This window comes from Lissotriton helveticus, chromosome 8, assembly GCF_964261635.1.
Source record: "Lissotriton helveticus chromosome 8, aLisHel1.1, whole genome shotgun sequence".
In the NCBI taxonomy this organism is placed as follows: domain Eukaryota; kingdom Metazoa; phylum Chordata; class Amphibia; order Caudata; family Salamandridae; genus Lissotriton; species Lissotriton helveticus.
In genome coordinates this window covers 1,007,172,904-1,007,193,532 of record NC_136069.1, presented here as the reverse complement: position 1 = coordinate 1,007,193,532, position 20,629 = coordinate 1,007,172,904, and positions in this window count along the sequence as shown.

The following is a 20,629-nucleotide window of genomic DNA, read 5'->3' as shown; positions in this document are numbered from 1 at the left end:
TGCTAGGGAGAAAAAACAGTTACCGTATGATGGTATATCTTTCACAATGTACCCGGATTTTACAATTCATGCGCAAGAGGAACGCCGCAAATTTTTGGGAGTAAAACAAAATCTCAGGCAAGCTCAGATAGACTATGCTTTACTATACCCTGCTCGCCTTCGTGTTATTCATCAGAGGACACAAACCTTTTTCTCTAATCCACAACAAGTAGAGGATTACTTGAAACAACTCAAGAAGCAGAAACGATCGCAGCGGGAACTGGAGGACTCTCCTAGATCGCAGAACCCAGAGGAGGAATGAGGCTCTTGGAGCATGGCTCTGTTGCACTGTATAGGAACATTTCATGCCTTGCTGATATGGCTGGTAGCCTGGACGATAATAGAATGGTGGGTTGAGATAACTTGCACATCCGCTATGTAGCCATTGATTTGTAGAGATTGCAGAGGGTGTGAGAGACAGTTGAACTACCGGTCACCCTCGGGTTGGACCTTGAAAGTCGCCTTCGTGTTACTCATCAGGGAACACAAACATTTTTCACTAATCCACAACAAGTAGAGGATTACTTGAAAAAACTGAAGAAGCAGAAATTATCGCAGGGGGAACTGGGGGACTCTCCTAGATCGCAGTCCCCAGAGGAGGAATGAGGCTCTTGGACCCGGATTTTACAATTCGTGTGCAAGAGGAACGCCACAAATTTTTGGGAGTAAAACAAAATCTCAGGCAAGCTCAGATAGACTATGCTTTACTATACCCTGCTCGCCTTCGTGTTATTCATCAGAGGACACAAACATTTTTCTCTAATCCACAACAAGTAGAGGATTACTTGAAACAACTCAAGAAGCAGAAACGATCGCAGCGGGAACTGGAGGACTCTCCTAGATTGCAGAACCCAGAGGAGGAATGAGGCTCTTGGAGCATGGTCTGTTGCACTGTATAGGAACATTTCATGCCTTGCTGATATGGCTGGTAGCCTGGACGATAATAGAATGGTGGGTTGAGATAACTTGCACATCCGCTATGTAGCCATTGAGTTGTAGAGATTGCAGAGGGTGTGAGAGACAGTTGAACTACCGGTCACCCTCGGGTTGGACCTTGAAAGTCGCCTTCGTGTTACTCATCAGGGAACACAAAATTTTTTCACTAATCTACAACAAGTAGAGGATTACTTGAAACAACTGAAGAAGCAGAAATGATCGCAGGGGGAACTGGGGGACTCTCCTAGATCGCAGTCCCCAGAGGAGGAATGAGGCTCTTGGACCCGGATTTTACAATTCATGTGCAAGAGGAACGCCACAAATTTTTGGGAGTAAAACAAAATCTCAGGCAAGCTCAGATAGACTATGCTTTACTATACCCTGCTCGCCTTCGTGTTATTCATCAGAGGACACAAACATTTTTCTCTAATCCACAACAAGTAGAGGATTACTTGAAACAACTCAAGAAGCAGAAACGATCGCAGCGGGAACTGGAGGACTCTCCTAGATCGCAGAACCCAGAGGAGGAATGAGGCTCTTGGAGCATGGCTCTGTTGTACTGTATAGGGACATTTTATGCCTTGCTGATATGGCTAGTAGCCTGAACAATAATAGAATGGTGGGTTGAGATAACTTGCACATCCGCTATGTAGCCATTGAGTTGTAGAGATTGCAGAGGGTGTGAGAGACAGTTGAACTACCGGTCACCCTCGGGTTGGACCTTGAAAGTCGCGATTCAACGACGTGGCTTCTGGGCTAACAAGAGGTGTCAGTGGGCTACCTAGGTACATTTCCCACCTGGGAGTACCCCACTTTTGTTGCTACCTTAATGATGCCTCTCAGTGGTCTTCCTTTAAGTTTCTGGGGGATGACCTTCGCCCAGTTGGCCTACCTGAGTAGAAGTTGGGTAACTGGGAAGGGGGCAGGCTGTGTATTACTGGCATGATTGGGATGCTTCAGTGGGAGGGGGGATGGATGGGGGCAGTTTGTTGTTACGATGATACTAATATGCTAGTCACTGGAGCCATCTATGCTTTGCTATATGTACGACTAATGAGGTGTTCACTTGAGCTGCAGGTCGACCAGGTGATGAATCCCTTGTTTGATGACTCAGGTGGGGGACGACACTCTTAGAGTGATCTCATGGAATGTACGGGGCTTCGGGATCTGAGAAAGCAGAGACAGGTGCTGGCCTATCTTGATAGGCAACAGATTCATATAGCACTCCCGCAGGAAACCCACATTGCACCACGCGTGGTGAATTCATTTGCTAGCCGATGGGCGGGCTGTCGGGTGTTTTCCTCCTATTCCTCCTATGCCCGGGGCACAGCAATACTTTGCAGTAAACGTCTACACTTTGAAAGGATGGGGGAGGTGGAGGATTCACAGGGCAGATATGTCATCCTTTGGGGGCGACTGGGTAGGGATACCGTAACAATAGCTAACTGTTATAGCCCTAATTCAGGCTGCCCAGAATTTTTTACTGATTTATGGGGTAAGATTCTAGCAATTGGGTCAACTCTTGTTATTTGGGGGGGTGATTTTAATGTGGCACTAAACCCACAATTAGATAGGTCCAATGAGGGTTTGCAGCATTATTCTAGGGCACAGGAGGTTCTGCAGGGCATAATACTGGAAGGGGGGTTGATCGACAGCTGGAGATATCTGCATGCCACACATCGTGAGGGTATACACTTTACGTCCTATAGGGGATCCCGGGTGCTCATAGACTATTGTTTGGTTACAAGGGGTTTCGGGCCGGTCATTGGGAATGTGACACATTTGGCCCGAACGGTCTCTGATCATTGTCCGCTTATGATCTCGTTCTCTCACCCGGGGTATGATAGACCCATACCGAGCTGGATTCAGCTTTTAAGGCAGAACTGGGTGAGGAGATCGAAGTTTTTTTTGGCTGGAACAAAGGCTCTGCATGTCTAAGAGTTTTAGAGTATTGAGGAATATACGTAAACTGGACCAAGATCTAAAAGGGTTGGAGAGTCGGATGGGGCGGGGTGAAGTGGGTAAGGTGCAAAATGATTTTCGCACACTTTTAACTGAATACGAGGATGCTGCGCACAGAGTAGTGAAGTTCAAGGGGAAGTATTGGACAGCGCGCAAATATGGAGAGGGTGACAGGCCAGGGAAGGTGCTAGCTGCACTAGCAAGGGGCCCTCGTTTCAACACCCATGACCTGGAAATACAGACACCGGGGGTGGTGACACATAGGGATTTGCTACAAATACTGGAGGTATGTATCAAGCATTACACAACACTATACACTTCTCAGAGAAGGGATGCCATTGATTTGGAGGACTTCACGAAGGATCTTGCGCTAGGTTGGCTTGGGGATACACAGCAGAAGTTCCTTAGCATCCCTTTTTTTCTTTCTTTTTTTTTTTTAGAATTTTTTTATTGTGATATGTCAAAAGATAATTGGTGCAGTACAATTGCTTACATGTAGGAAAAAGTGAAGCATTTGGTGGAGTAGTTAGTAGTACACAGCCCTTCAGTCCACAACCCTGAGGGCGGACGGCGACTTAATAATACAACACCATGCGATAAGCAAATCACTACCTGCACAAGGCATAGATAAGAACATCATACCACATGTTTTTTAAACAATAACAAAGTAATCAAATATTGAAGTCCAGCAGAGTAACTTAAATCAGCAAGCGATATAGCCCAACTGTGCAGATCCAGTCCTCAAAGCGCACCGGTCGAGGCCCCCGCCGGTCTGGAAGCAGTCTCCCGGGGTCAGACCCCATCTCGCAGAAGCCACACAGAGCACAACAAAGGCGAGTCTAATCCCGCCCGACACCTGTTCTCAACCCCGGAGTTCTACGGTTTAGTGCCAGTTCCGCAGTCGGGGAGTCGCACAGTTCGCCACGGTATGAGTTCCAGTGGCCCACTTCCTGTCCCAGATCTTAGGGCAGCCCCTTATTTTATACACTGTTTTCTCCGCTATCATGCATTGGTCCATTACGGCCATCCATCCTACCACCAAAGGTTTATCTGGGGAGCCCCAGCCCATCACCACGGCCCTTTTGATCAACAGAAACCCCAGTGCCGCCCATTGTAACTCTGGGGCGGTTAGGTCGTTTGGGCCCCATATATTGAGGATACAGGTCCTAGGTGAAGTAGGGAGTGCTTTTCCCAGGGAACAACTCATTTTATGCACCGCTGACTTCCAGAACTGTGTCACTACTGGGCAATCCCATAATATATGATAAAAGGTCCCGGGGAGGTCACATCCTCGGAGGCACAGAGCATCAGGCCGGCGACCAATCCTGGCCAGTGTAAGGGCAGACATGTATGCCCTGTGTAGCACTTTGAGTTGAATCAATCTATGCCTATGGCATATGGCCGATTCCCTCGGGGACATGAGTGCGGATCGCCACTCCTCTTCATCCAATGGACCCACGTCCGCCTCCCACTTGGTCCGCAGTAACAGGAAGGAGTCAGGGAGGTTATTGCAGAGCTTACGATAGGTCAGGGAGATGGCCTTGTCAGGGAGGGGTTCCGAAAGCAACCGATCCTCCAACGGAGAGGTGGCAGGTATGGAGGCAAAATCGGGGAAGGCAGTTCTGAGAGCATGTGTGATTTGCAGGTACCTAAAAAACTCAGTGGGTGCAAGAGCATATTTAGTTCGTAAGTCAGTAAAGGACATCAGTTTACCTTTATGAATAAGGTCCCCGACCTCAGAAATCCCGATCATGTCCCACTTATCGAATCCCTGGGAAAAGCAGAGAGAGACGAGGCGCTGCGCCGACCATAGTGGGGACGCCCTGGTGAGTTTGTCCGCCCATCCCAATCTTCTGTTGGCTCTGTGCCATACATCTACTGTGTGTGACATGGGACCCACGTATCTAGATCTAGAGGGTTTACAGTATAGGGCACCGAGAAAGCCTTCCCGTCCCGTCTGATCTCTATCCAACAGAAAGGCCGGGTTTAGAGGTGACCCATGTATCCATTGGTTGATCACTACTATCTGGGAAGCCCAATAGTGAAGGCGGAGGTTGGGAAGGGCGATTCCCCCGTCATACCAGCCCTGGAACAGCTTAGAGAGAGCAATTCGGGCAGCGCCACCATCCCAGAGCAGCGTCCTGAGCTCACCGTCCACCGCCCTGAAGTAGGAATCCAGAATGGTGAAAGGGCAGTTTTGTAAGACATATAAGAAGCGTGGAAGCGCTAACATCTTAAACAGCGCCGCCCGGCCTGGGAGAGAGAGCGGGAGCGACCGCCAGTGAGCCACGTCGCCACGGAGCCTACGGAGTGGACCTTGTAGATTACGGTCATAAAACAGTTTGTGATCAGAAGTAATGAAGATTCCCAAGTATGTAAAGTCTTCTGTGGCTACTGTAATTGTAAAACCTCTAGGCATGCGAGGCGGAGGACCACGTAACATGTAAAGCACCGATTTGGACCAGTTTATGGCATATCCCGAGTACTTCCCGAAATTCGTGAGGATATGGAACAGACTATTGATGGAGGACCATGGGGACGACACATATATCAGGATGTCGTCAGCGTATAAGGAAATTTTGTCTACCGTCTCGTCACTCCACCGTAGGCCTCTAACAGAGGCGTCCGTGCGGATCCAATGGGCCAGGGACTCCAATGTGAGGGCAAACAACAAGGGGGAGAGAGGGCAGCCCTGTCTGGTGCCCCTATGTAGCGGGAACTTCCGGGACGTATAGTTATTGACCTTGACTTGACCCAAGAGGTCCGTGTATAAAAGTCTTACCCACCCTATGAAGACAGGCCCAAAGCCAAATCGGCGGAGGACCTGAAACAGGTAGGACCATTCGATCGAGTCGAACGCCATCGCTGCGTCTAGGGACAGTATGGCTGCATCTTGAGACAGTGTAGGTTGACGACTCAGTACGTTCTGCACCCTACGGAGGTTTAAGGCCGTGTTACGGCCCGGTAGAAAACCGGACGGGTCGGCGTGTATCAAAGAAGGGAGCACCAGGAGGAGACGCGTAGCAAGTAGCTTAGCCAGGACCTTGGCCCCAGCGCTGATCAAGGAGATCGGACGATAGGAGTTGCATGCGTCGGGAGGCTTGGCCGGTTTCAAAATGACTGCGATGGATGCCAGTCTTTGGTCGAGGGGGAGCACTCCGCGCTCCAGACTCTCCTTAAACATGTTCAGAAGATGTGGAACGACGTCCCGGACCATCCCCTTCAGGAACTCTACCGGAACCCAGTCGGGGCCCATGGCCTTACCGGAATTTACCGCAAAGAGCGCGGTAGTGAGCTCCTCTGCGGAGAGGTCGGCATCAAGGGCGGTTCGGTCGTCGTCCGAGATGGTCGGGAGACTCATCTCTCCCAACAGCTGACTGGACTCGACGGACGAGTAAACATTACTCGCCGTGTAAACCTGTTCAAGGTGGTCCGCGAATGCCTCCGCTATTTCCTGCGGGTCCGTCACCACAGAACCATCTGGCCTAGTTATGGATGAGACCCAACGAGACCCCTGGTCGCGACGCTCCAACCACGCGAGCATTTTGCCTGCAGCGTCCCCAAATTCATAGACCCGATGACGGGTATGGAGCAGCCGCGCCTGAGCTTTCTCCTGGACCAGTGCCTTGTAGGTTAACTGCTGGGCTCGAAGGCGAGCGGCAGTCAAATCTGAGGGTGCAGCATTATGGGACGCTTCCAAGTGTATCAGGGCTGATTCCGCCTCAGTGATCTGCTCAGCGTGTTTTCGCAAGTGAGACATCTTAAGTGCCAAGGCCTCACCCTTCAGAACTGCTATATAGGCCTCCCAGAGCGTAACGGCAGAGCCTACAGAGCCAACGTTTTCCTCAAAATAGAGTTCCGTGCGCTCCTGCAATGCTTCTCTGATATCAGGGATCTGCAATAACCAGGGGTTAATGACAATAGGGCCGCGCGTTACCTGGCGGTTATATGTGAGGTCAACCACGAGCGGTGAATGGTCAGAAATACCTCGGGGTAGGCCCCTCGGACGAACAAAGCACCCAAAGTCTGCGACGGGGCAGAAGAAATAATCAATTCTGGCCATACTATTATGAGCGTTGGAGTAGTGTGTAAAGTAGGGCGTGTCCGGGAAGTGTAGGCGCCAGATGTCAGCTAACCCCAAAGCATGAGCGAAGTCAGCCAGGTCTGAGGTCTGACGGTGTGACCCTCTCCGGGGTCTACGGTCCAGGTCGTCACACATTGTGGCATTAAAGTCCCCCCTAATATGAGTGTACCCACGTGAGAACTGTAAGGGATCTAGAGGTGTGATGAGCCATAGTTGGGAGTCAAGCGGGCCAAGTAAGTGGGCCACCCAGGAGGGGGCCACCCATAGTGGTCGGTACTCAGGACCGTTCGAAGTATAGGGAGTCTAAAGGCGCGCTGTCCCCGAAGGCCAGGTAGCACTCCAGGGGGCCAGCCACGTCCCACTGAGCCCTGATCAGGCAAGGCGGCCAAACGAGGGACATCCCTGCTGGAGATACAAGGAAAGGGGAAATAAGCTAAGTGATCATTGGAAACTCTGCTACGGACAAGATTAAACCATAGAACAACAAACAACCCCCACCATCCCCCCCACCCCCCACCCCTTCCCCCCACCCTGCTTCCCTGCCCGCGGATTAAGAACTATCCACACCCCAACTCGGCAGAGTGCCTGTCGCCCACCCACTCAAATTGGGGTACGGGAAAGCCGCTTAAGCCACTTGCCCGACTGAAAGCATTAGAAATTTAGAACATTCACATTATCATAACTGAAGACTCAAGCATTATTCACACAACATAAATTGTACTTATCAGTCAGCTGGTGCGGCCCGGTCATGGCCGAAGGAGACAGGAGCCAGAAACAGAGGCCAGTTCAAAAAGGAGAAGGAACGGAGTTCGGGCAGCCGCTCCAATCGCCAGGTTGCAACCGGGTAGAGGCCACGTCGAGCCTCCATCAGAGTTGTCTGCAGCATGGAAATTGTCATTCCACCCCGTCTAGTGGTCCACTGAAAAGTTCCTGACTTTCCGGTGGAGGATTATCCTTTGAGGGTTCGTGTCTTGAAGAACGATTCCGCGGAGAGCCTCCAGTCCCGCTTCGGCCCTCGAGCCAGTCCCACACCTCCTCCGGCGAGAAGAAGAACCATGTCTTGCCGTCCATTTCGATGCGTAGCTTCGCCGGAAAGAGCATGGAGTACTTGATGCCCCTATCTCGCAACGCTTTTTTAACATCCAAAAACCTGCGACGCCTAGCCTGTACCTTGACCGTGAAGTCCGGGAACATGGTGATGCGGGTATTTTCCAACAGGAGCGGAGGACCAGATCTGGCAGTTTGCAGTATTGCATCCCGGTCTCTGAAGTTGAAGACCCTCACTATGATAGGGCCGGGCGGGGCCCCCAGTCTTGGTCTACCCCCTGGGACCCTATGCGCTCTTTCAATAGAGAAATAGTTCGAGAGTTGCTTCGGTTTCAGGTACTTCGTAATCAGGGACTCTACAAAGAGGTCAGCTGAGGGCTCCTCCATTTTCTCCGGAACCCCTAAGATCCGGATGTTATTCCGTCGCGCCCTCCCTTCGTAATCGTCCAGCTGCTCGCTCATCTGCTTCTGCTGTTTCTGAAGCTGGACAACTTGCTGCTGGAGTGTGGATGTGTCGTCTATTAAGGCCGCCGTCTTGACCTCCACGTCTTTGACTTTAGAGTCCATCTTGCGCAAGTCTGCCCGCAGGAGGGTGACCTCGATGTTGACGGAGTCAATACGGGTCTCAAGGGATGAGCGGACCCCCGCAATGGCTTCCATTACGTCCTCCAACATGAGGGTCTTTGGCCCCTGGGAGGGGGAAGCGAGCTTCGGATCCCCTGTGGGGGCAGCTTCCCTGTTATCACCCCTGGCGCCCCAGGAGTTCTTGTTTATCTGCCTCTGGGTAGGGGGCCTCGTCGTCTTGCCGGAAGCCATCTCTTCCAATAGGTAGGGTCCGGGTTAGGCTAGGCAAGCGGAGGACAGGCGATGTAGCGTCAACGTGGTCAGTCAAAGTTGGGGTTCAGTGCAACCTCGAAATCATCCAGTGCCTCTCCGGTCATGCGCCAGATGTCCAAGCCCAGCACAAGGGGGGGAGGGTGTAGACCCAATAGGCCCTATCCCAGGCATCGGAGGAAGGCAGGCGCTATGGTAGGCGCTATGGAGCAGGGGGCTGCAACGCCCGGCGGTATGTACAAGGCCAGGTACTCCCTCACCAGATGCACCTGGAGCAGGCCCGGCAGACGCAGAGTAAATGCTGGTCCCCTAGGAACCCCCTTCGAGGCTCAGGGATGGCGCCGCTAAGAAGTCACTGGGGGGGCAGGGGGGGGGGGGGGACCAGGTAGTGCTGGAGCTACCAGGACAAGCGCTCGGGCCGTGCAGCCGCTGAGGCCGGCTCCGCCGTTGTGCAATGCCCCCCTCAGGCCAGAGGCGGGCGTCGCTGCTTTCCAGGGGGGGGAGCACACTCTCACAACAGGGCGATGGGGGCCCGGCAAGCGGCGAAGCGGCAGAGCAGGAGCCGCCGATGAAGGATGCAGCAGGGCGGGCCCTCGCGGCCCACAGGCCCCAAAGCCGGGACGTTGCGTCTTCTGGACCCCGACGTGGAAGGGGGTCGCCGCCGCGCCGACTCCCACCGGTCAAGGGCGTCCTCAGGGGTCGAGGTGCTCCCACAGTCGCCGCCAGGCTGGGGACAGGTCCGGAGTGTCGTGGGAGGGCTATGATGGACCCACCACTCACCGGGTGAGCCGCTCGAGCCGGGGATGATTAGAGAGCCGGCCGGGACTGCAGCGCGGCCGCCATTTTGGTCGGAGCTCCCGGGGGTCCCGCAAATCTGGTCACTACCGCCTCCAGAAAGCCCCGGCGAAGCCAGCACCACGCCGATACGTGTAGAGTCGGTTCCTTGTGGGGGGTCCCCAGGTGGAAATGGGATCCCCGCTCTGGGTACGGAGCTGTGTGGCGGATCAGCAGGCAAGGGCCGGGAGTCGCGTTAGCAAGCGACCATTCCCTCCGGCTGTCGGCCACGCCCCCTCCTTAGCATCCCTTTTGAGATAGATGAAATTAAGGAGGCTATTATGCAACTTCAGAATGGGAAGGCACCGGGTTCAGACGGTCTTCCGGCTGAATTCTACAAGGCCTATATTGACATCATGGCACCAGTATGGAAGGAAGTTTATGAAGAGTCCCTAGAGGTAGGAATACTCCCTGCTTCAATGAGAGAGGCTATAGTTACATCGTTATTGAAACCGGGAAAGCCACCAGAGTCCTGCGACTCCTATAGGCCATTGTCACTAATGAACTGTGACACTAAAATAATGGCAAAAGTGCTGGCTAATAGATTGTCCCTCCTACTAGATAAGCTGGTACTACCTGATCAATCGGGATTAGTGCCTAGTAGGGCAACCTCCCATAACCTTGTTCTCATGGCTCCAGAATGTAGCGCCTGATTTTCCACTTGCCGCAGTTTTTTTAGATGCCACTAAAGCGTTTGACTCGGTGGAGTGGGATTACTTATTTGGAGTTCTACGGAGAATGGGCTTCCCCGAGGTATACCTTTCCTGGATTGCGCTGTTAGATCATCGCCCCACGGCTCGAGTGCTGGTTAATGGCCATTTATCACAACCCGTTACTGTCTCTAGAGGCACTCGTTATCGCTGCTCCTTTTTGCCCCAGCGGTGGAGCCCTTGGCTTGTAGGCTGCGGCAGCTGCATCTGGACCAGACATTTCGGTGCTGCCTATGACAAATTCTAGTCTCTCTGTATGCAGATGACATTACACTTTATAGTAGAGATTCGCAACAGAATATTAACCCCATTTTACGAGAGTTCATAAAATTTGGTCGGTTGTCGGGCATCAGCATTAACTGGGGGAAGTCACAGGTTTTCCCTCTTACCCCAGCGGTAAAGCAATTCCCAATGAATTTCCAGATAGAGTGGTGTGACTCGGAGCTACAGTATCTCGGAATACAGGTAACCCAAGATAAGGATGAAACTATACGTGCAAATTATGGTACAGCCATCACAGGGCTAATGCCAATGTTACCCGCTGGATATCATTGACTCTTTCGCCGGGAGAGCTTCCCTTATTAAAATTTTGTATTACCTCAGTTTCTTAACTTATTTCTTAATATCCCTTACGACCCGGGGCGTTTTTTCTTTAAAATATTGCGCACTTAATTGCTTAGGCTCTTATGGGTGGGGAGGCAGGCGAGACTTAGTTGGTCGACACTAACGAGGCCATATGAGCAAGGGGGGTTTGATGTTCCGGATTTTGAGATTTATTTTTTAAGTGCGTGGGCGCACCATGCTTATTACTGGATCTACCCTCCTTGTTACATGCCACAGGTAGCTGTAGAAGATTAGATTGCTGCTCCAATACCATTAACTGGCGTGATATATGGGCCTGCCAGCACACGGGCAACACCACCTACGATTGTCACTGGCACGTTGGACGCCTGGCATCGGGTTGCTATGCTGCTTGACATTGCCTCTCCTTTATTCCCCTCGGCTCCCATTGTCATATCATCCGGAGTTATCACTATTACACGAGAAAGGCTTTCAGAGTCTATGCGCACGTGCACATGTAACCACCTGGGGGATCTTTTTCATGATGGGGTGTTTCGTTCCTTGGATTATCTCTTGTCGGGGATGCAACCTACACCCTTGGATACATTCCTATATATTCGGCTTAGACAGGGGATGCAGGCTATTCTTCATGATTTGCCTCAAGAACCAGCATACTTTCTCCCCTTACACCACATATTGGGCTCCTCAGATGGGAAACATCTTGTGTCAAGGTTATACAACAGCATCCGTACACATAGGGCAGGCATAGAGAGCCAGTCCCGAATACATTGGGGTGCAGAGTTAGAGCGGGAGATTACTGACAAGCAATGGGGATACTGTTGTGTGCAGATGGCGCAAATTTCATCTAGCTGCAGATTACGAGTTATACATTATAAATATCTGCATAGATTGTATTAAACACTGGCAAAGAAAGTGCGGTTCAAAATGGCAGATACCGACAGGTGCCTACGGTGAAAGCAGCCAGGAGCAGGATTTCTTCATTTAGCGTGGGAGTGTCCGTCTTTACGGGAATACTGGGAGAAAGTCCTAGCAGCTTTGGGTACAATGATTGGCCAAGTCTTGGAAGGGGATCCGCTGTTAGAATTGCTGGGGTATAGGGCACAGATACCTACACAGTATAGAAAACTTGTTGCTCTCTCACTGTTACTAACCAAACAGAGGGTGGCCTGCAGATGGGGCAGGGGTCGTCCCCCGAAATTTAAGGAGTGGATAGCGGACTTAACTTATTGTCAAGAACAAAATACCACGTATGCTGAATTACTGCTACTTGCCTCCAAGCCCAAAGATATTTGGGGGCCGTTGCAGGATTATCTCCGGTTACAGGATGTTGCAGACACAGATGACGAACTCTGTGATGATTAATGAGTTTCATCTCTATGAAGGAGTAGAATACTGGCACTGGCCTCTGATCAAGTGTGAGTCACATATTATTTACTGCTTAGTGTTGTGTTCCTCATTGGGAGCACTATAGAGACATGACTGTACATCTCCATTATATGTTATCTGGTTGACATATTAAACATGGGAAATTGTTGGAAGAACAGCTTTGTGGTGGCTGGGTATTGTATCATCGTGACACTGTTCAATATAATGTATTGTGAGATTAGCTTGAAAAGTTGAAAATAAAGTTAAAAAAAATCCAACTAAATGAGATAGGACTCTCTGCCATTTACTTGGGTTATTTAACCTTTTGAATATTCCATGAGGTGACCTGGAATAGAATATATAAGCAATAGGATGAACAATTGTACTATCTACAGTATCATACTTCAATAAAAAAAAGAGCAAAAGAGTAAAAGGAATAGAGTGCTAGGTAAAAAGTGGTAAGATAAGGAAAGGGGAAAGAAAAGGATCCTCTATAGAGAAGAAGGAAAGAAAAGGGGAAAAGGGAAAAAGGAGATTGAGTAGGAGGATGAGGTGAGATAGTGACAGGAATACATAGAAACACGAAACAAAAAGACAGTATAAGTCACACATATGATGACTAAAGTTCATACCTATAAGACATATCAACGTGTGGGGGGTCGGCAACACCAAGAGACGACAACCGGACTCCATAGGACAATAGAATGAATTGGTGTTGGTGGGAAAACCACATAAGACTAGAGCTGTGTGGGGACAAAAAACCTTACCAAATTTAGAAAATGTTAAAGAGAGAAAAATAAACATCATCGTTTAAAATGACAGTTAAGACAAAACACATAATCCTGAAACAGGTTACAGAAACAAAAAATACAAAAATAGATCAGGTAAACTTTATGTGTCCATATCATCTCCTCCATGTGACTGAAGAAAATGTTTGAGCGCAACAGGCTCCTGAAAATTGTTGTTTTATCTTTATATGTCACTTTAAATAAGCAGGGAGGAATAAACCATAACGTGCATTCATGGCTCTCAACTGGGGTTTCATATCCAAGAATTGTTTTCGACGGTCTGCAGTGACTTCAGCAATATCTTGTTAGAAGAACAACTTATGGCCATTCCAAATTATTTTTATTTTTATTTTACGGCAGACAATACTTGTAGTAAATCAGTATATTGCAGAAAAAATAGAATTACTCCTCCTGGTTTCCCAGCAACTTTAGGGCCAAGTCTGTGAGCTCTTTGTATGCTAAGAGGAGTATATGAGGAGAAACCAAGAAGTTTTGGGAGAAAGGTTTGAAAGTAAGTCGTAGGATTAGATCTCTCCACATTTTCTGGAAGTCCATAAATGTGTAGATTATTTCTGTGATGTCAATTTTCAAGGTCTTCAGAGTGTTTTTAAGCATACGTACTTCTGACTCCAGATGTGTAATATATTGGGACTCCTGCTGTAACTTTTCAGTTTTTTGTTCCACCAATAAAACTAAACAGGACCATTTATTATATAACTGCTTCAAAGTCATAGTTGTCTCTTCCATAAATGATCCCAGTGCATGGATTTCATCAAGGATAGCTTCCATAGATGCTGGAGCTGGTTTTGTTGGTGAGGGAGTTTTCTTTTAGGTCTCTTGTTTGTACTTACCGATGCCTTAGCACAAGTAAAAACATTTGGGACGATTCCCTGAAGGAGAATCAGATTTCTGTGAAGCAGTGTCTTCCATGTCATTGTTAATGGGTTCCAAAACCGGCAACACATGACTTTTTGTGGTACCAGAGAGTTTAAGGTCCTGTATTTTTCCCATCAATAAAAAATGCGTTATATGAAAAAACGGACTCCCTGAAAACAACTCCTGGAGATGAGAAAACCCATGGAGAAAAAGGACCAAGAGCTGAAAAAATTAGATTAAATAACAGTTCAGTATGGAATAAATATCAAGAGCGTTGATGAAAAGTGGAGAAAAACAATAGTTCACTTCAATAAGAAAGAGTACAAAAAGAAAAACACATGGAAATCAGCAAACTGTAGCAGTACACAGTTCAAAAATTAATAGGAGCCATTTAGCGAAGGAAAACACTGGAAAAATTGCTCCTTGAATGATTACATTGAAATTGCTCTTGTGAGGAGAAATAATTCAAGCTGTCAGAAAAGCCCACCCTCTGCATTCCAAAATGGAGGGTGCGACCTCTCAGGGCACTGAGAAATCCCCAGGGGCCCGCTGGTGAGGAGGGAAAAATCACAGAGCCCTGTAGATCCCTACCTAAACACTCCACTGAACTGTTCTTTCTTCTAGATGAGGAATCCCCAGATGCCCTGTTCTTAACTGAATCATGGCTCATTAAGGATTCCGAACTCGGCTTCCACCTGGTTATTATATCCAGCGGGAAGACCGTGAAAAGGGGAAGGGGTGGTATTGCTATCATACTTAAAAATCTATACAAATGTCAGATCGAAGCCGACCCTTTACCTGAATGTGAACATTTTTGATTCACAATTACCTTCTCATCTATCCACACCTTTTTTGGCATTTTAAAACATCGCCCACCAGGAACCTATGGTCAACTTTTTAAACTGCTACCAGAATTTACCGCTAACTTGGCTAGCTCTCCCTCACACTTCACTCTTTTAGTTGATTTTACTTTACATCTGGATGACCCCTCAAATTCAGTTGCCTCTTCTCTAGTGCAAGATTTACTAGCCATCCAGTTTAAACAGAGTCCCTGGCCCCACCCACTCTAAAGTTCAGCTTCTAGACCTAAATGTTATTAATAATACCGACCTCTCAGTTGGAGATCCCATACCCCTGCCTTGGTCAGACCACTTCTTGATACCTCCATCCTGGGTTATTCCGAGACAATCTCCACTCACTGGGACTGTTAGTAGGTGGGATCGTCCTTGGTCTAAGCTCCCCCTAGGACCCTGGATCTCAGCTCTTAAAGACACTACACCCATGTTTGATTCCAATCCTACGTCTTCAAACAAAAAATTTAATCACTTGATTGAGGTATCCCTGGACACAGTGATTCCGAAGAAAATGAGTGAAAAAATGTTAGAGAAATGTCTTCCCCTTGGTAATCCACTCAGCTCCGGAAAAATAAATAAGGCTGTAAAAGACTAGACAGGAAATGGAGAAGGGATTACAATGCACTGAATAAGCAGAATTATAGGGACTCCATTAAAGTGTATCAATCTGAAGTCAAAAAAGCACAAGCTCAGTACTACAAGTAAAAAATGTACCTAGCATCTAATTTTGCATTGTTAAGAGTTTTCTCAAGCAGCCATTCCCAGACAGGTCTCAGGATATTTCCCCTGCTAGATGTGATGAACTGTCAGAGTCCTTCCATAAAGAAGTTCAGGATATTTATGACACCTTTCCCCATTGCTCCTGTTCCAATATTTATCCTTCTAGGGACACGGATCCCCTTCTTTCTGAGCCTTTGCTCGATGAAATTCCCTTGATGAATTTGGATACTCTTAAAAACATTTCATCACTTGTAAAAGCTGGCTCCCCCGTGATCCAGCAGCCCCCAACATTTTGAGCCAGGCTACGGATTTTGTCTTTCCAGCCATTCTCAAGTTGATAAATTCTTCAACCCCTTGGTAGCTTGGCACGAGCAGTCAGGCTTATCGAAGGCAATGTGCAAAGTATTTGTACCAACACTCACAGTAACACAGTGAAAACACCACAAACTGACTCCACAACAGTTTAGAAAAATAAAAGTATTTACTCTAAACTACACAAGACCAAAACTACATAAATCCAACATACACAGTTCAAGAATATGGTTTCAAATGAGTTCTAGCGTTAAAATAATCCACAGTTGCATCACGTTTTAGCCAACAGTACCTTCAGATGCAACAAAAATTCCAAGTGAAAGCTGTAGCGTTGAAAAGTAAGCGATGCGTCACTCCTGAAACCCTGGAGAGGCAATGCGACAACCCAGCTGGATGTAGCTGGTGTGTTGCGGTGACTCTGGTCTGTATGGGGAGGGATGCAATACCTTGCGTGCATTCTGGTGCACAGGTTTCAGTGGAAGCGGCTCAAAAAAGGTACAATGCAATGATCTTCGGGGCGCCGACGATCTCCGGTGCAGCGACGATGTGCGGCTCAGCGTCGATCTTCTCCTCTCGCGGCCCCTCGATGTGATGGCTCTGCGACAACTCTTGCAGCGAACTGATACGGTCCGCAAGCAAGCAGTGCGTTGATCTCACCCAGTGACAAAAGGCTCTGCGACGATACACGCAGCGATGGTAATCTTCCCGCACCGGACTGCTGCGTCCCGCAAGCAAAGGATGCGATGACTCTGGCAGCGGCAACAGGCGCTGCGATGATCTCGGCCTTCACGGCGGCGGGAATTTCCTCGCAGTGACGGGGATGCATTCTGCATGCGAGCGATGTGTTAAACTTTACATAAAGTTCTTAAAATCTTGGTTTCCAGCTTCCCAACACAGGTACAACTTTCAGAGGCACCACAACTGGACCTAGTACTCTGGGAAGGACATAACTCACTCAGTAGAGTTCAGGGAAGCTGGGGGTGAAGTCCTTTTGTTCCTGGGACTTCTTAACAGGGAGCCAGCTCTTCGTCAGGCCCATGGAGATTCCTTCAAGCAAGGAGACACAGCACAAAGCAAAATCCTTCCCCTCTCCTTGGCAGCAAAGCAAATGCATGTCAGTCTTCCTTCTTCATTGTTCCAGCTTTCTCCTTGGCAGAGGTTCCTTCTTGATTCCAGGATGATCTTATTTTCTGTAGTCTGGGGTCTTGTACTTATACCCCAAAAAGTATTTGTTCCCTTTGTGCAGGAGGGCTCTGAGTCCGGTCCAAACCAGTTCTGGAGCACTCTGTTTACATGACTCCTTATTTCCTTTCAAAGTGCAGAGCAGAAACTTCAGACGCCCCACAGGAGGTGGATCCGGCGTTGAGGAGGGAAAACACAGCCCTGGAGCACTTTGTTGGCATGATTTCTTCTCTCCATTCACAGTGCCGGGCAGAGACATCAGACGCACCTCAGAGGGTGGAGCTAGCACTGTGGGGGGCAGGCACAGTCCTATTCAGGTCCCAGGTGCAACTCCTCCCGCCCATCTAGATGCAGATCTCTCTCTTCACCACTGGGCGGACTCATTCTGTCTCCTGGAATCCCCCAGCCCTGTCACTCACTAACCAGACAGTCAATTCACAAACAGCCAAAGGCACACAGAGAGGTCCGACAAGAAAGCAGCCACTTTCTAAAAGTGCCGCTTTCAAACACAGGATTTAAAAGCCATCCTTCCCAAAAGATGTGTTATTAAATTCTGAGTTCAGGGACACCAGACTTCAATTTTCTATCTTGCTCCCATGGGAAGATATGCAGGTAAACATTATACACAGAATTCCCCATTATAGCCTATGGGCAAGATAGCCCTCTCAATAGAGAAAAACGAAAATGGCTGCAATTCACTACCAGAGCAAGTCACACACACTAGTACCTGCTCTACCTTTCACATACACTGCACCCTGCCCAGGGGGGTACCTTGGGCCTTCCATAGGGGTGACCAATGTGTATAGAAAGGGAAGGGTTAGGCCTGGTTAGTGTGGGCACTGGTCAGGTCAGCATTGCAGTTAGAAACTGCCCACAGGCACTGTGGTGGCAGGCCTGAGACACCATTTTAGGGCTACTCATGTGGGTGGCATAATCAGTGCTGCAGGCCCACTAGTAGCATTTGAATCACTAGCCCTGGCACAGTCAGTGCACTTTACTAGGGACTTCCCTGGTAACACAAATATCTCAATCATGGATAACCAATCACAATAACAATTTACACAGAGAGAGTATGCACTTTAGCACTGATCAGCAGTGGTAAAGTGGCCAGAGTCCTATTGCCAACAACCACAGGTCAGGAAAAACAAGGGAGGAAGAAGCAAAAAGTTTGGGGATAACCCTGCATAAAGGGCTATTTCCAACAGTATGCCACTTAGCTGTGGGGTACTCTAGGGATCTTCCCTTAGCCCAACATTGTTTAATGTTTACATGAGTCCCCTTGTAGACCTAGTTGTCCTACATGGTATCAAGATAGTTATGTATGCCGATGAAATGCAACTAGTGGTGGTATTAAATCACTCTGAGGATTGGGCATCCCGTTTGGGACCATGTTTAGAAAAAGTGGCTAAATGGATGGCACTCTCCTTTTTCAAACACATTGGAGAGAAGACAGAGATTATGTTTCTGGGTAACCCTTCCATCACCAATCTTGGATCAGCTTGGCCAAATTGTCTTGGTCCTGCTCCTGCCCCTAAAACCCAGATGAAAAGCCTAGACATGTGGTTGAACCAGTCTCTCAAATTCGATCATCATGCAATGAAGCTGGCTGCCATCTGTTATGGCATCCTTAGGATGCTTCGGAAAGTCCTCCCTCTCCTTCCCTTCTTAGCAATGAGACTCATGTTCCAGGCCTTAATCATCTCCCACCTGGACTATGGAATTGCCCTGTATTTAGGGGTGACAAATGCAAAAGAACAATTAATGGACAGAATGCAGAACAATGTCATACATTAATCCCAGTACAGAGATCTGGGCATGAATCCATCTTTTTTTGCTCACCATGCCTTTCCAGTTTGAACACAGCGATATGAAAATCAGTCTTGACCCTGCACCCTATGGGAACAGTCCAGCCTGACTTTCCAGGCCAGGTCCTCCCTGCACTGGAAACAAGCGTCCTAGGACCGGTTTCGGGCTTTCAGCTCCATCAGCCAGGATAGCTTGACTCCAGTGGCATGGAGAGCACGGGACCCACATCTGGGCATACCTGTCCCACTCGGGGTGACAAATGCAAAAAGAACAATTGATGGACAGAATGCAGAACAATGTCTTACATTCACCCCAGTACAGACTTCTAGGCCTAAATCCATCATTTTTTGCTCACCATCCCATCCCAGCTTGGACCCAGCCATATTCAATTCAATTTATTTTATTATGTTTTGGCTCTCGACGAGGGCCACATAAAATTCACAATACAAATTACATACCGAAGGAAAAATTCAATCAACACACACAAAACTAATTGCATCCATTGACAAATAGACAAGAGAAAGCAATGTCAGATCTCTCCTAAACACCTTAATAAATAGCTAAAAAAACCTTTAAAAAAATTAAAAATGTGGAAGCAAAACATTTCATTTGGAGGACAGTATAGAAACTGTAGAAAAATATTCACATTAGAAATACCTAGTCGGAGACATATTGGTTTTAACCATTTAAGCCGCAATAGGCGGAGTGCAGGGCAAATCAACAAGACATGCATACGATCCTGAATACTCAAGTTACAAAAATTGCACTTAGGGGAGGTTCCATACCATTTGGATAAAAGTAGATTTAGGGGCAGTAAATCATATCGTAAAAGAAACCATAATCTGCGAACACCATGTGGCATATTCCATGTGGCATAGGGTTGGGCCAACTTCATAGAATAAGAATTAAGGAGGAGGTCACAACCCCCTTTTTCTTGTATTGTATTCTTATCTGTTTGAAAACTTAGTTCCCACGATGCCTGTTTTAGCAGGAGTTTTAGCTGTGTCGGTGAGTGAAGGAACGAAACACTTTCATCTAACTTTAAAAGTGACCCAGCTCTTCTAAAGTTCCTTACTATTCGTGAGAACTCTTTAAAGTTGCCCAACAATTCATTTTTAAGGAGGGCTCTCATCGACCCCGATTCGGCTCTAGCCAAGCAAACCACCCATCTTACCAGGGCACATAGTCCCTGAACCCAGCTGCTCCTAAGACCGAAATCGAGCATACATGCGGCCAAAGAACACGCGGTGTTGAGGGTAAATAGGGATCTTAAGAGTTTCCCTTCAATTTTGTGACAAAAATCCCAGTGCTTCAGCTCTATGAGTTCTATGCCATATAATATCGTAGCAGGAATCTTTGCCCTATACACCTCAAGTAAACGGGCGAAGTGTCTTTTTCCAGTGGCAAGATAGAGGGAATTTAAACCTTTGCCATGAGCGAGGGCTTTACGTGAACTGTGCTCGATATGGGGCCTCTCACTCAAATTGGCCGCAATTATTTTACCCAAAAATGTATAGGATTTAACAACCTCTAATTTCTGGCCACCAATAAACCATCCAAAGTTTTCAGAACGGCACTTCTTTTTCCCGGCAATACACATAATTTTACTTTTAGATGTATTAATCTTCATAAAATGGGAATCAGCAAAAGCATGTAGAGCTTGCAGCCGATTAGCGAGACCTTTGGGGGTTAAGTCTA